Source organism: Periplaneta americana, chromosome 4 (assembly GCF_040183065.1).
Source record: "Periplaneta americana isolate PAMFEO1 chromosome 4, P.americana_PAMFEO1_priV1, whole genome shotgun sequence".
NCBI lineage: Eukaryota > Metazoa > Arthropoda > Insecta > Blattodea > Blattidae > Periplaneta > Periplaneta americana.
The window spans coordinates 71957480-71972412 of record NC_091120.1 but is presented as its reverse complement, the minus strand read 5'-3'; the positions used below and the strand labels follow the sequence as shown (position 1 = coordinate 71972412).

At 33.7% G+C, this 14933-nt stretch overlaps 1 protein-coding gene across 1 annotated transcript in view; it reads right to left on the bottom strand.

Moving 5' to 3' along the window:
* Positions 1-4777, bottom strand: part of LOC138697908 (uncharacterized) — a 124885-nt gene extending 120108 nt beyond the window's left edge. Inside the window, exon 1 of the mRNA XM_069823497.1 lies at positions 4618-4777. The gene's annotated coding sequence lies outside the window, so the exon portion shown is untranslated. The remainder of the gene's footprint in view (positions 1-4617) is intronic.
* Positions 4778-14933: the final 10156 nt, after the last annotated feature.

The following is a 14933-nucleotide window of genomic DNA, read 5'->3' as shown; positions in this document are numbered from 1 at the left end:
AGAACCTGGAGGTACATTGCCGCCCTCACATAGGCCTAAGCCCTCCGACGGTCCCTATCCTAAGCAAGATTAATCCAGTCTCTACAATCATATCCCAACTCCCTCAAATCCATTTTAATATCATTCTCCCATCTACGTCTCGGCCTCCATAACAGTCTTTTTCCCTCCGGCTTCCCAACTAACACACTATATGCATTTCTGGAGTCACCCATATGTGCTACATGCCCTGCCCACCTCAAACGTCTGGATCTAATGTTCCTAATTATGTTAAGTGAAGAATACAATGTGTGCAGTTTTGCGTTGTATAACTTTTTCCATTTTCCTGTAACTCCACCCTTCTTAGTCCCAAATATCTTCCTAAGTATCTTATTATCAAATACCCTAAACCTCTGTTCCTCTCTCAAGGTGAGAGTCCAAGTTTCACAACAATACAGAACAACCGGTAATATAACTCTTTTATAAATTCCAACTTTGAACTTTTTAGAGAGCAACTCAACCGAATAATAATAGGCATTTCTCATATTTATGCTGCGTTTAATTTCCTCCCGAGTGTCATTTATATTTGTTACTGTTGCTCCAAGATATTTGAATTTTTCCATCTCTTCAAAGAATAAATTTCCAATTTGTATATTTCAATTTCGTACAATATTATGGTCACGAGACATAATCATATATAGGGCTTGGAAGTTGATGACTTAAAAATCACAGAAAAATTCATGTTGAATCTTTCGTACACTACTTTTAACACTTGAATATAAATAATTGATTAAATGGCAATCTTACTCGTGTTAATTATGTAAGTATGTTTCGGTGCTACTTGACACCATCCTCAGAGACTTCAGTGTCTCGGCGTCATCTCAACTTCGCTGCCTGTTGTGTGGGTGCGTTCGTGTGATGAAGAGTTGTGTCAAATAGTGTGTGTTCTGAAATTGATCTGTGTGTTGAGTATTTGATTAGGGTGTGTTTTAGTGTGTCTGTATATTTCATATTGTTCTAGTGTGTTGAGTTTTTGGTTTTTGGGTTGTATGTGTAGATTTCCATGTCTGTATTTATGTTATTGTATGTGTGGTTGGCATTAGTTATGTGTTCGGCATACCTATAAAATGGCCTTAAATTTTTTTAATTAACTTATGACACTAAAATTTAAAAAATGACCAAGATTTTAATAATAATAATAATAATAATAATAATAATAATAATAATAATAATAATAATAATAATAATAATAATAATAACCCTTTTACTTCAACTAACGTCATGGGCGCATACTTGAAACAATCAAGGTCCCTGGTGAAAAATCTTAACCAAAACCATTGAAGTCAAAATTTTCACTTTGCAGAACTTTCTCGATTTTACACATTTACTGGTACCCAATGTTATTTTCCAATACCTTTTTAATTTTCTGTCCAACTTCTTGTCCAATTTTTCCTACACGTTTTTGCAAATTGTTAACTCCAAGTTCATACACTGTATGAAGAACAAGAGCCATCCATGTTATATGAATCTTTTTGTGTAAAATTATTTAATTGCGGTCCCCTTTTTCACCATATATCTGGCTGCATCTGCACTTTCTTTAATTTCATACAACTTATAAAAAAGTATAGCCTACTTCCATCTGTGGAAAAAACATTGTCACCAAATTCAGTCACTAACTAACTTATATCAAAAAAACTTTGTGTATTTTACTTCACTTTCGGCATTTGTACGTCTTCATTTGTGAGGCACAATAAAATGCTGATTGCGGGCACTGCGGCTGCAGTATTTGTTCTTTTGCGTTCAATGGTGGGAAGCAGTTAACACACGTGATCAGGAGTTAAGACTGATGCAACCATAAGGAAAATTCCTGCATGACGCAATCAAATTGTGTAAGCAATCTGCAGTATGTTCCCAAATATGAACTACAATCACAGTATAAAAAAATATCCGTTAAAAGCAGAAAACGGCAAAAAAAGTAATATATTTCCGTAAAAATGACCAATATACAATAGAAGATAAAAAAATGCAGAAAAATGCAAAATAAAAGTAGGCTATATTGGTTCGTGTTTAAGTGAAACGAGTTTATATTGCATCCTGAATTATCTATGATGTCTCAGAAAAAAAGATGTTAGTTCCGAGCCCTAATCATATACTTTGTCTTTCCGGGATTTACTTGAGTTTACACATAATGCATATTAATGCGAGTTTTAAAACAAAAAGTAAGAAATTAAAAATTAAAGTAAGAAATATAAGGTATTTAGCAATCCTGGTAAAAACTCCTCTCTTTCTCTCTACTTCGGGGACGTTGGGAGTCTATCCACCCGCCACTGCAATACAGAGTAACACTATGTGTATTACGAAATGTCAGTTGAGCGAAATAAATAACAGCTTTCCCTGTAATATATAACGGTCATAGTTCTGGGTTTGTAAACACTTAAATCATCACTGATTTAAAACCGCGGAAAATTTATACCTTATTCTTAAATTAAAATGTCTGTTAGAGCTACAAGAGTAAGAGATGCAGTGCGGATACAACGTATGATCTTACGATTCTACGTGATGGCGAGCGAAGACACTTGGTCTGTGCTTCGACACAAAACGAACTGGTACTAAAAATAGAGTTTACCTCAGTATCAAATTTTTAGTTCAAGTTTTAAAGCTCATTAAGCTATTTTTAAAACAAGTATGACCTACAATATTTTTTTTTTATTTTCAAAAGCAGACATTACCGACAGCAAGAAGATAAATTTTGCACTTTAATGTAAAACACAAGAAGCAAATCAATTTATTTTTAGTAGTCGCATCATTGTTGAGAACTCATACGAAAATTTACAAATATTCACACGAAATTAGACACTTTGTTTATATTGCTTTAAAGTTTCCCATCTTGATAGTAGGCCTGAAACTTTAACATATTTATTCTGTAGGTCTACGTCTTTTTCTTAAACGATACTGCAATTTGCTTTCAATTTCATTTTATGCACCATGAGTAACATAACATTCAAAGTATAATTATTCGTAAGTGTCTTAATGTTTGAAATTATTGTTATTATTATTATTATTATTATTATTATTATTATTATTATTATTATTATTATTATTGTATCATATCTCTAGCCTCCTACGATGTTTTTTTCCGAACAGTATTTTTTTTTAATTGAAAAGGAAAGTGTAGCTAAACGTACAATATTTTTGTAATTACATTTTATATAGGCTTACAAGCTAGTGTAAAATATATTTTCACCAAGGAGTTCAGGATTCAATATCTCAGAGATCTGAAATACCTTCACTTTTTTCACTTCACTGGTTCGTCTTCAACGGCTCACAGTAAACCATTATTTATACAAGAGAAGCGTATGACTTGAACTGGATTATATATCTTTGAAGCAATTATGTATGGCTATGAAATGAGAAATTCTAAGGAGGCTATTACAAGTCATTCGCACCAGTGCAGTGCAGTGATGTATTTCTAAACAAAAAGAAAAGTGTCCTGACTCTGTGATTTCGGTAGTACCGGTATTAGTCATTAGTCGTCACCGTCATGGTCATAGTCATCATCATCATCATCATCATCTCCTTAGAAATACACAATGTCAGACGAAAATACAAGGGTTCGATTTTAGATATTAAGGTTGTTATGAAATTGAAATTGATTAAATACGAATAAAATAATACTTTTATAATTGCAAAATTTGACGATAATAATGCAATTTGATTACCAATTAATAATCTTAACCTTCTAAGTTCTGACACATTTGTTCTTACATTTGTAAAGTTCAGTGTAATTCTACACTTCAAAAAAAAAAAAAAAAAAAAAGTAACTGACATGAGGAAATTTGCTGAAAAAATTCTGTAGGTTACAGATAGTGCTCAAATGCAAGTATATTATACTATACTTCGGGATACAATTTAAATATGGTTCTGTAGTATACCTAATAATGTTAATAAAAAATGTTCAGCAATTATGTTGGCTGAATATGAAAATCATAAACCGCCAGGCCTGAAATACACCCCTGGTTCACATTCTTATGATCTTAGAAAGAAGAATTACTTTGACATTCCTAAATGTAGACTACCAAAGACAATTATTACTTGATCAGTGATCTTAGAATATGCAATAAGCTGGCTGCTTAAATTTTTTATCTTGAAAATAATGCCTTGAAACTACTTGTCTCTAGTTGGCTGACTCAAAAGACATTTCACAACAATGATAAATTGTTAGATTTAGGTAATATTGTGGTTTAAATTGTTAATGTTTTCCTTGTGTTTTATCTGTTATTGTTGACTTTGTCGATAGTTCTTTGGACTGTGACATAATAAATATTAAATATCAATCTCATTTTTTTCATTAAAATCCATTCTGGATTAATCATCTCAGAGGCTGAGAAAATCCTCATATAATAGGCACCTAACTAGTGTACTACAAGTCCGTAATTGTAAATAAGTTCTAGAGAGAAATAATAATGCGCGCAATAAGAGTAATTGCTTAATGTTTAAAAAAAACAGATGTGCACAAATCGTTTTCATCTGAACACTTCATCACTTCGCAGCCCAGATCCTATTCACAATGTCGGAATTCCCAAATTGCTAGAAGCTATATCTCAGCAACACATAACTATATCACACGTGTAGGCTACTCACACTGCTTGATTCTGCTGCTAAATAAAACCTTGGATTCCACGCGCGTTACAGCAGTAAACAAACAGTCCGTAGGACATTCACCGCACCAAAGTACGAACACAACTGTCAACTGCCAGTAGCAGCTAGCGGAGTGCGTTCTAGTGGCACGTTACGCAACTGCTCCCTCGAGCGGGATCAATAGAAAACACAAGCGCTGCGCGTGCCATGAGACGCGACGATGCGCACGACAATCGATAAAGTGAGTAATTACATCAGCTGTTCGAGAACGTGACCCATTCGCAGTGCAAACTTCAGGTTCTATGCAGGGGTCAGCAATCTTTCATAAGCGATGTGCCATTTTAATACTATGAAGTGACCTATCGTGCCGGCTTAATTTTGTTATTGAAGTTTCTAAGACCGAAGTAAAAAAAATAGATTAATAGAGAGAGAAACAGACTGGTTTCCCCGGAAACCTTTTGGGGGGGGGGGGGCCTTCAAGTATCCCGATATTTTGCGTTGATGTTGCTGCCAGGTATTTTACGCTAAAAAAAAATAATAATAATGTTTTTCCTCGTAGTTCACTGTGAAATTGAGAGTAAAATGAAAAAGTGTCGTTAAATATCTGTCTATTTCAATTAACCTAGTAAAAACATTGACCAACAACAATAATATTGTTAATTTCGTAGACATTAACATGAGGAAGGCCATCGGCGTAGCTCAGTCGGTTGAGGCGCTTGCCTGCCGAACCGGAGTTGCACTCGGGCGTGGGTTCGATTCCCGCTTGGGCTGATTACCTGGTTGGGGGTTTTCCAAGGTCTTCCCCAACCGTAAGACGAATGTCAGGTAACCTTTGGCGAATCCTCTACGTCATCTTTCCAAATACCATCTCGCTATCGCCAATCCCATCAACGCCAAATAACCGAGTTGTTGATGCAGCGTCATTAAATAACCAACTAAAAAAGAAACATAAGGAACATTGTTCATTTGGTAGGATTTTTTTAGGAAATTCCTGGATTAAACGCTGCCATGAAACGTGTTTTTCCCCTAGCAAACTCTTCATGGTAAAAAAAAAGCAAGCAATAGAATAAGAGTTCAAAGTTCAAACTGTGGAAGGCCTTACTCATAGTGAAAACACACTTTAAAGCTCTACCATGTGCTAATTTTTATGACAAAATTTCACAATAAATCAAACTTAATCACGTATGTCAGAAGAGTCAATCATCAAGTTCTGCAGAATGGATAGACAAAAAAGAAAAGTAATTTGAACATTTGAGGGTAAAGATAGCTTTTGGACCAATAAACTCATTTGTTTGGTCTTACAGTGTCAGCACTTAACGTTTTTATGCGATGGTGACGGATATTCCGAAATGCTCTTCCGAAAGGGTAGAAACCCAAGACGTGTGCAGTAGTTCCGGTCTCACTGTGGCGGCGTCTCTTGAGATCTCCCTGGTAAAACGAGTACAGTATAGCCTATGCGAGTACATGAGCTGTCAATTTTAGACCATCTACGTCTTGTAAGATCCGCAGGACTGTTTACTCAGTTGGTGAAAATTCTTTGAATGAGATGACTCCTTTGCCTTTTCGAGGTAAGGAGTACCATCTGTTAAGTTCTTGTTCTTTCAGTTATCTTCTGAGATGTTGAACATTAAGAGGTCTAGTGATTATAATACAGCAGCCTATAGAGTCATCTTGCAACAGGCCGAGACTGTTTAAGGATTCTTTAACTTCATCGAACAAATTCTGACAATTCACCACATGAATATTATTATGTTTTATTAAATTTTAGCGTATGCTACAAACTTCTCAAAATGTCCTGAAAAGGCCATGGCCTTTATATTGTTCCTCAGAATAAATCATATTATCGCGCGTGTATAGAGGGAAATGGAGTATTTCTTTCAATGTATCTTTGACGGTAACATGAACAGCCTTTAGGAAACTTGTTGGAATTCTATCAAAGGGAGCTGTCTGGATTAGACATACGTATTAACGTAGAACATACTATATTACAGATTATTTTCACCTAAATATTTAGCGTAATTTATTCTAAATCATCTCTATGAAATTAACTCATTGCTGTATTGTGCATTGTCTTTTTTGTTATCATTGGTTATTTTACGACGCATTATGAACTGATGTGGTTATCTAGCGTCTGAATGAGGTGAAAGTTATGCCAGCGAAATGATTTGAGGGTCCAGCGTCAAAAATTACCCAACATTTGCTCTTAATGGGTTAAGGGAAATCTCCAGAAAAAAATTTAAAGCAGGCAACTTGTCTCAACCAGGATTTGAACTCGGGCCCGCTCGTTGCACGGTCAGGCATACTGTGCATTTCTTAAATGTACTATTGTCTAAATGATAAATCAGAACATCGGTGCCAGGGTACAGTTTACGTGTTTATATTCTTATTTCCGTAAAGAAAGGAAAATATCGAAAATACCAAAATAGATCAATTTTCCATGTTAAAAGTAACACGCTCATAAAAAGTCCAGTTACCCAAATGGTAAAGGCAGAAAATTATTGCATAACTGGGAAAAATAGTCATTCTTTCTTGAACCATGTTTAATTAAATTAATAAATAAGTGGACCTAATATATGAAGAAATTAAAATTGTGATTATTATTATTAATTATTATTATTATTATTATTATTATTATTATTATTATTATTATTATTATTCAGGCTCTACAACTCTCAGGTGAAAGTTTTGGCCTTCTCAACAACTTTCTTCCATTCCTTACGGCTTCCAACTCTCTTTGTTCAGTTTTCCACCTTCATCAATTTTAAATCATTCAGGACATCATCCTCCCATCTATTTTTTGGTCTACGCTGCTTTCTGTTAACTATTGGTTTCCATTTGTATATTTTTTGACCAGTCTATTATTCTCCATTCTATTTATATGACCAAACCATCCTAATCTTAGCGATTTTATATGCTTTATTATGTTCCTATTCTTTATCAGCTCATTCAGTTAACTGTTATATTTAATTCTCCATGTACCATCGTTCATTTTAGTTGGACCAAAAATTTTTCTTAGTACTCCTCTTTCAAAAATTAGTAGTCTGTGTTTTATGGAGTTTTTAAAGACCCATGTTTCGTTGGCATAAGTTACTACAGGTCCTATTGTAGTATATAGCTTAAATTTGGACTGTTTAGATATCAATTTACTTCTAAATAACTGCAGGTTGGCATGGTATGCTTTGTTTCTCATTACAATTCTTTCTTTTATTTCTTCCTAATGGTGTTGTTGTTATTAACAGTTGATCCAAGATATTTGAAACTTGGTATTTTTTTAATCATTATATCAATTTAAGTTATTTTAAAACCTCCTAAAGTTTCTCTTTTTGTGCTACATTTTAAGAATTTTGTTTATTATTATTATTATTATTATTATTATTATTATTATTATTATTTATTATTATGACGATGATGATATAATAATTTATTTATTTATTTATTTATTTATTTATTTATTTATTTATTTATTTATTTATTTATTTATTTATTTATTTATTTAGAATATTAACGTGCAAAACAACAGCACAAGGCCAATTACAGTTTAGCACGATACAAAACAGAACAAAACAACAAATGATGATGAGAATGAATGACAGAAAATGGCAGTGAGATGAAGTACAAACAATATAATAGTCTACATCAATAATTGATCAAATGGAACAGAGTAGAATAGCATAAATAATTATAAAATTAGTACAATGAGATAATTGAAATAATGGAATAGTCTACATTAATCAATTGACCAAATGCAACAAATAGATGGACAAATAATTATTAAAATTAGATCAGTTAGTTAATTAAAAAATGAAGCCTGGAATAATATGAGTATTGTAATGATATGCAATTGACAAGAATAGTATGGTACATATCTTAACAAATGGCATTATTAATAATACTGACATAAAAACTCAAAGATATACTACACATTAAATGGATCCAAGTTGAATCCATGCAAATTAGCATATTTAATACATCAGCTGACCGAAGAGAGAGATTTAGGATTCCTATTATAAAACAATTTATGAAATCTTAAACCCTTAGCAGGAATACGAAGACTGATATTGCTTATGAAAGATTCACAATCAATATCACCCTTAATGACTTTACAAAAAAATAAATAATCAAGATCCTGACGTCTAGTGAACAAACTACCGCAATTGAAATATTTGCAATTAATCTCATAGTTATAATCGGAATTTGGTAAAAATCTATAAGAACACAAGGAAATAAAATAATATAATAATAATAATAATAATAATAATAATAATAATAATAATAATAATAATAATAATAATAATAATAATAATAAATATATTCTGAAAAAGTCACTTCAAAAGATGATTAGGAAAAAGTTTAACCTGTAAAAAAAAAAAAAACGTTGTGAGAAATGTCTATACCGCGCTGCATTTAAGACCTGCATTTATGGAAGTGCAGTAGGCCTAGTAGTCGAGCGTCTGAGACGTGGATTTTATATGTGAAAATACTTGCTAACAAAATCCAGAGGAATGCAACTCAAACTTTCTTTAAGCCATTTCTTTTTCTGTATAGATGCCCAGTACGATGTACGATAGTATTTTATCTGTATGGATAATTTTTTCAGTGCTTACTGAGCATGCGCAGTATGTTATAACTCGAACTTGCAAAATTCAGGTGACCCAAATTTTGTTTCTGGGACTGTACATAATTTTTCATTTTTGTGTCTATGCGTATTCTTTTTCTTTTTCCTTCAATTTCTTGGCTTAAATATGCATTTAAAGTTCTTTATAAGATAAAAATTGTCCTCCATCTTCTCCACACACAAAAATTGTTTTAAAGAAATAAAATGATTATTACTAGTCTTGAATTGCAGAAACCCCACATGTCCATCCAATTCAGGTTTTTTTCAGAAAATACTAAAGACAAAAATTAAAGTTCATTTATGTCAAACACTAGAACTTGTTATTATACTTTAATAAATAACAGTCACTTCAAAATACCAAAAGCTTTCGAAGATAATCAGTTTTTTGTGCTTCCTGAAAAATTTACTGAAATGGACATGTGGGGGTTTCTGCAATTCACGATTCAAAATATTGCTCGGTGCTGATAAGTGTCAGCAGAATGGTTTATCTGTCAGCATCGCATTCACGAATGTCATCCAGGCCACTCTTTCACACTACGACGTATGAATTTTTATAAATAAAATATAATGATAATAATTGGACCCTAGTCCATACAGTATATAATTTTTTGTTCAAAATTAACCTACAGACTACAACTGATTCCTAGAGTGCGGGCCATACTTATAGCTCTTTTAAATCATGGCAAGCATTAATTTATGGTCATTGATGCTCTTACGACAAAACTGTAGCAGAATAAATATTTACGTATTTAAAATCATTTCTTACGATTGTTATTCTGATCTTTTCATTTTATAAGAATTTGTGTCGAAGCAAAACAGTGTAAAATATATGTCCAGAAATATTTCATAGCCTTGAGATCAATATTGTTATTTACAAAACAGTGCCTAAAATCCAAAATATCTTTACACAAGCTTTCTGAGACTCGAAATACCTACGTCAGTTAATTGAGCCAATACTTAAATTTAATATATAACTCAGAAGAGATGTGGCTTGAACTTTCTGGCGGTGGTTGTACTGCAGTTCTTCTTTCGGCTTCAGGTGAGCAAAATGAAGGACGAAGTTGGGGTCGTTATAGATGGTTAAGTTCACAAGGCCAGCCACCAATGTTTTCATATAAAAGGAAGATGCAATTGTCCAGAATTATACTCCAGCACTCGCGCGGCATACATTTGTAATCCACTGTTGTTTATTACGTCATCACATCTCAGCTTTCACTACTGATAGCGTGAAATTTTCAGTACCTTCCTGTTACAGTTCAAGTAGTCTTGATGTCTAGAGTGTTTGGATATAATTATGACTCTTTTCTGTGTGGTAGGTAATATATTATGTTTTCAGAGAGGATTACAATTGTGAGAATGCAAGAGCATATTTTCGATTTCCTTACTTGTAATTTGATTTATTCTTATTAGCCGTTCATAAGCAATTTTACACTTGTTTTCTATTTTTGCAGTGGGTATTTTATCCTGCAATTACGTGGACATACTTAGTAAAACAGAAAAGTGATTTCTTCTCGTATGAAACAGACACGTAGACTACTTGAACTCAATAGTGACTTAAATTTTAGGATTAGAAAACTATAACTCCAGTTTGTAGTTCATAATAACTAACAATTAAGCTCATATGATAACAATAATAACAAATTTGTTTTAATTAAATTGTTTTCATAATAAAAACACCCATTATATTTTATTGATGTCGTTCATTTAAATTTTAAAGTTCAATAGTACAGTTACACCACAGTCAAGTATATAAAGTTACGAAGCTCAATACGTAGTAAATATGCATCCATAGATAGTTGCTAACCAATAGTATCGCTAATATCGCCTCATTACCGACAATGCGAAATAGTACCGGCACAATCTATTGTTCCTAGCATCCTCACAACTCAAGCTTCGTGACTGTATATGAAGAGTCCACTGCAAGAATGATGGATGTCACTTTCTTGTCGAAAATGAACCAAGACTGTCAATGCATAGCTTAAGACATATAGAATGTACATAGAGAGTTATATGGCATTAACACTGATAGTCATTGTCCAGTAATGATCGGAAAATCACAGTTAAGCTTTGAGCGCTAAGCATTTCAAACTTTCAATTGCTTCTCCTGCAAAATGTATTCCAAATGACATCCATCATTCTTGCAGTGGACTCTTCATATACTAGACTGTGGTTACACTGTTATACCACAAACAGTTTAATAGAGTGAATAAAGTAATGTTACTATTATATACGTATATGTTGTAAAATTACATATTTATAATATAGGGTAAAGGTTGGTAATATTGTGGTGCGAGTAATATTATGATAGTACTTTTTGAGAATTTATTACAAATTTACTGAGCGAGAGAAGGACCGGTTTTGTGCAGAAACTTGTCCACGGACATTCCCTTAATACGTTGACACAAAAAACTGAAACTCTCGCTCAATAACGTGCTAATAAATTCTCAAAAAGAACTATTACAACATTACTCATATCACAATATTACCAACCTTTACCCTATGCGTAAAATTATTTATTCAAAAAAGAGATGGATCACAATAGTGTAATCCGCGCGAATATTGGTGTCACAAATTATGGTGCGAGGACTGAAGGTTTAAGATGTAGCATAAGTGCAGTAACTTGATTCACTCTCAGCACTTCATGAATGTTAGTAATAGAGGAAATAAAGTTCAGGAAACTGATAATGCAGGGGTAGTTTTTTCGATATGGGAAGGCATTAATTTTATTGTTTTTTATAATTTTCGTTTTTATTCTAGGAATTCATACATTTGTAACTATAACAATAATTTAACATCGATAATAATAAAATATTGAAATACACACAAGGTTTACCATATTGTGGAATATTTTTGGCGATCTTATTGCCTTTTATTTGTATTGTTGTTCAGCAACACTCATTTTATTATTTCTACTTTAGGAATTATCACAGTAACTTAACATTGATCACAAAATATTGAAGTTCATACGACGTATACCATAAGGTGGAATATGTTAATTCGTCTATATTATTGTCATTTCTTTGTAATACTGGCATCTATCATACATATTTTCATAGAAGTAATTACATTGATTTATCTATACATATATGCCAATTTAATTGATATGTTTCTGTCAAATTGTTAATAGACTACTATATTAATAAACCGGACCCGGAAATCGGACAAAAAATCTCGTCAGTAAGCAGTCATTATCTCTACCCCGGGTTAGTTCGTTGTTTTTGGGCATTATTAACAAATAATTAAACAACAAATACTCTCCAATGATCGCTTCTTTCTAGAAAGAAACACCAGGGGACATTGGCTTGTCTACATTACGGGAAATCAAACGACAGTGGAAAGATAATGAATTAGAAAAGAGCTGTATATATTGCGATCGTTAAATAATTTAACTGTATTTCATAAAATAATTATTTTTGTTTTAGCTGCTGCATGAAACGTATTAGGTAGTAAGGAATGTAATTTCCTTATTGTACAGCAGGGGTCATCAAAACACTGCACGCTCAGGCTAGCGTTTGTTACCCGCGGACAAGACACAGCCCTACCGTGTAATCGTCGCTGCTGGCGGGTATGTTGTTTCTCTATCCCTTGTGCACGACGGACCAGATTTCCTTACCCTCCATGCACTCTACCCATTTGAGCGAGTGCTGACGATCACTGTTGTACAGCATTAAAGACAAAGATTTTAATTTTTCCGCTGTCGGAAGGTGCGATATTTGATGAACACTTGGAAGTCAAGGTGCGTGAAATATTAGCAGTTAGAACTGAGGACACGTTTGGAAAATTGGTGTTATCGTCAAGTGAATTTGCCATTCTATTTATTTAGGCCAAAGACGATGAAGAAGAGGAAATTAACAGACAATTTCCCGGATATTACGAATAGTCGTGGAATGACGAAATGGTGTTTAAGATCTAGAACAGGACAAAATTGACACTGAGCGCTACGACAGATCGTGAATAACTACAACAGACGAAACACGGCGTATTGACAGTTTGATCAAAGAAAATTATTACTGATTTAGCAAATGTGTTAACTGTAAACACTCGTAACGTTATTTTAGCGTGGAACGTTTATGCTCAGTTGTCAAATAAAATATTACCAACATTTCAACATCAGTTGCTTAGCAATGGCAACGAGTTGCATCGCACTGTTCTTATATCACTAGCTTAACAATGGATAATTCTAATGAAACACAGTAATACCATTGCACATACTTGTTCAGATATATCCAATAAAGGAAAATAATTAATAATGAATTGAATTGAATCCATGGAGCTACAGCCCCGACTAGCCAGCTGCTAGCCTCACGTCTACATGCCGAAGTAGAGGTGGACGATCATCCAACCAGTACGGAGGTATCGTGTGGTTAGCACGATGATCCCCCCAGCCGTTACAGCTGGTTTGCGAAACCGGATTTTCGCTACCTATCGTAGCTCCCAAGTGCATCACGATGCTGGGTGAGCACCGGTCCCATACACTGGCCGAAATTTTATGAGAAAATTCCTTCCCCCACGAGGACTCGAACCAGCGCGCATTCCGTAATGCGAGTCCTAGGCAGGATGCCTTAGACCACGACGCCACGGCGCGGGACAATCATTAATAATACAACACATAAACTGTATCAAATTTATTTTACTGTCAAGCATATCCACAATCCCTATAATAAAGAACCATTTCGTTAAAAATCTAAATATCACAATGGGAACATAAACTTTTCACGCAACTACTGGAATCTGATGAATCCCCTGTTACTTTTTATATGCTTTGATTCCGTAAAATTCCTTGTCGGTGATTGCCAGAAAAGCTGTCCGATTTTGTTGTCTTGTCAGTTGAATAATTGTACTCCTATGCTGGGTAGCAGGAAACATAAATACCAAAGCGAAGACTACAATAAAAGTTAGTCACGTATTGTACTTGAATAGAAGGTAATCGTGCGACCACTGACCTTGAAATTTCTTGCAATGTCTGCACAGAGTATTTCCTGTGTGATAGAATTGTGCTGTTATCCAATTACTCGCATTGTTAAAATGCATAACACAGGAAGTTTGTGGGAGACTGAGTTTGCATTTAACCTTCACTGAATTTATTGTATAAATATTACATTTCGCGAGATTCTTTTTCGTGGGATGAATTTAGTATGCAGAAAACCCCAAAGTTACGAATAACAGCTGTTGCCGTCACTAAGATTCGACGATATTTTCGAAGGGATTTTCCTTTCCGAAATGTAAAAAATTAATTTCATAGCAGTGGCAAAGAATAGAAACAAGTGAAGAACTGACGCTTACTTCTTCATTATAAATTTTATTAATTTCAGAACAATTCAGTTCATCTGTACGGTCCTAAAGTTTATAGTTTTTTCTTGTACTCAGGGTGCGAATTAACGGGGAGGATGGGGGGGGGATTTCCGCCCTGTTGGAAAGTTATCCTCCTCTCATAAATTTATATTTACATCCCTGCCAGGGATAACTTCTATCCCCCTCACAGAATATAATTGTTTTAATACAAATATATTTTATAAATTACAGTATAAAGTAAACAAAAAAATAATATTGATATATTATCATCACCGACAAGCTGACAACAATCAATAACTTAGGAATTACACGTCTTTTCTTCAGCCTGCTCATGGATATAATTATTATTATGAACAAGATGAAAGACAAGCAACTCAGTGCGACCAAGCGTTGAGCTGTATCGAATGAGGAT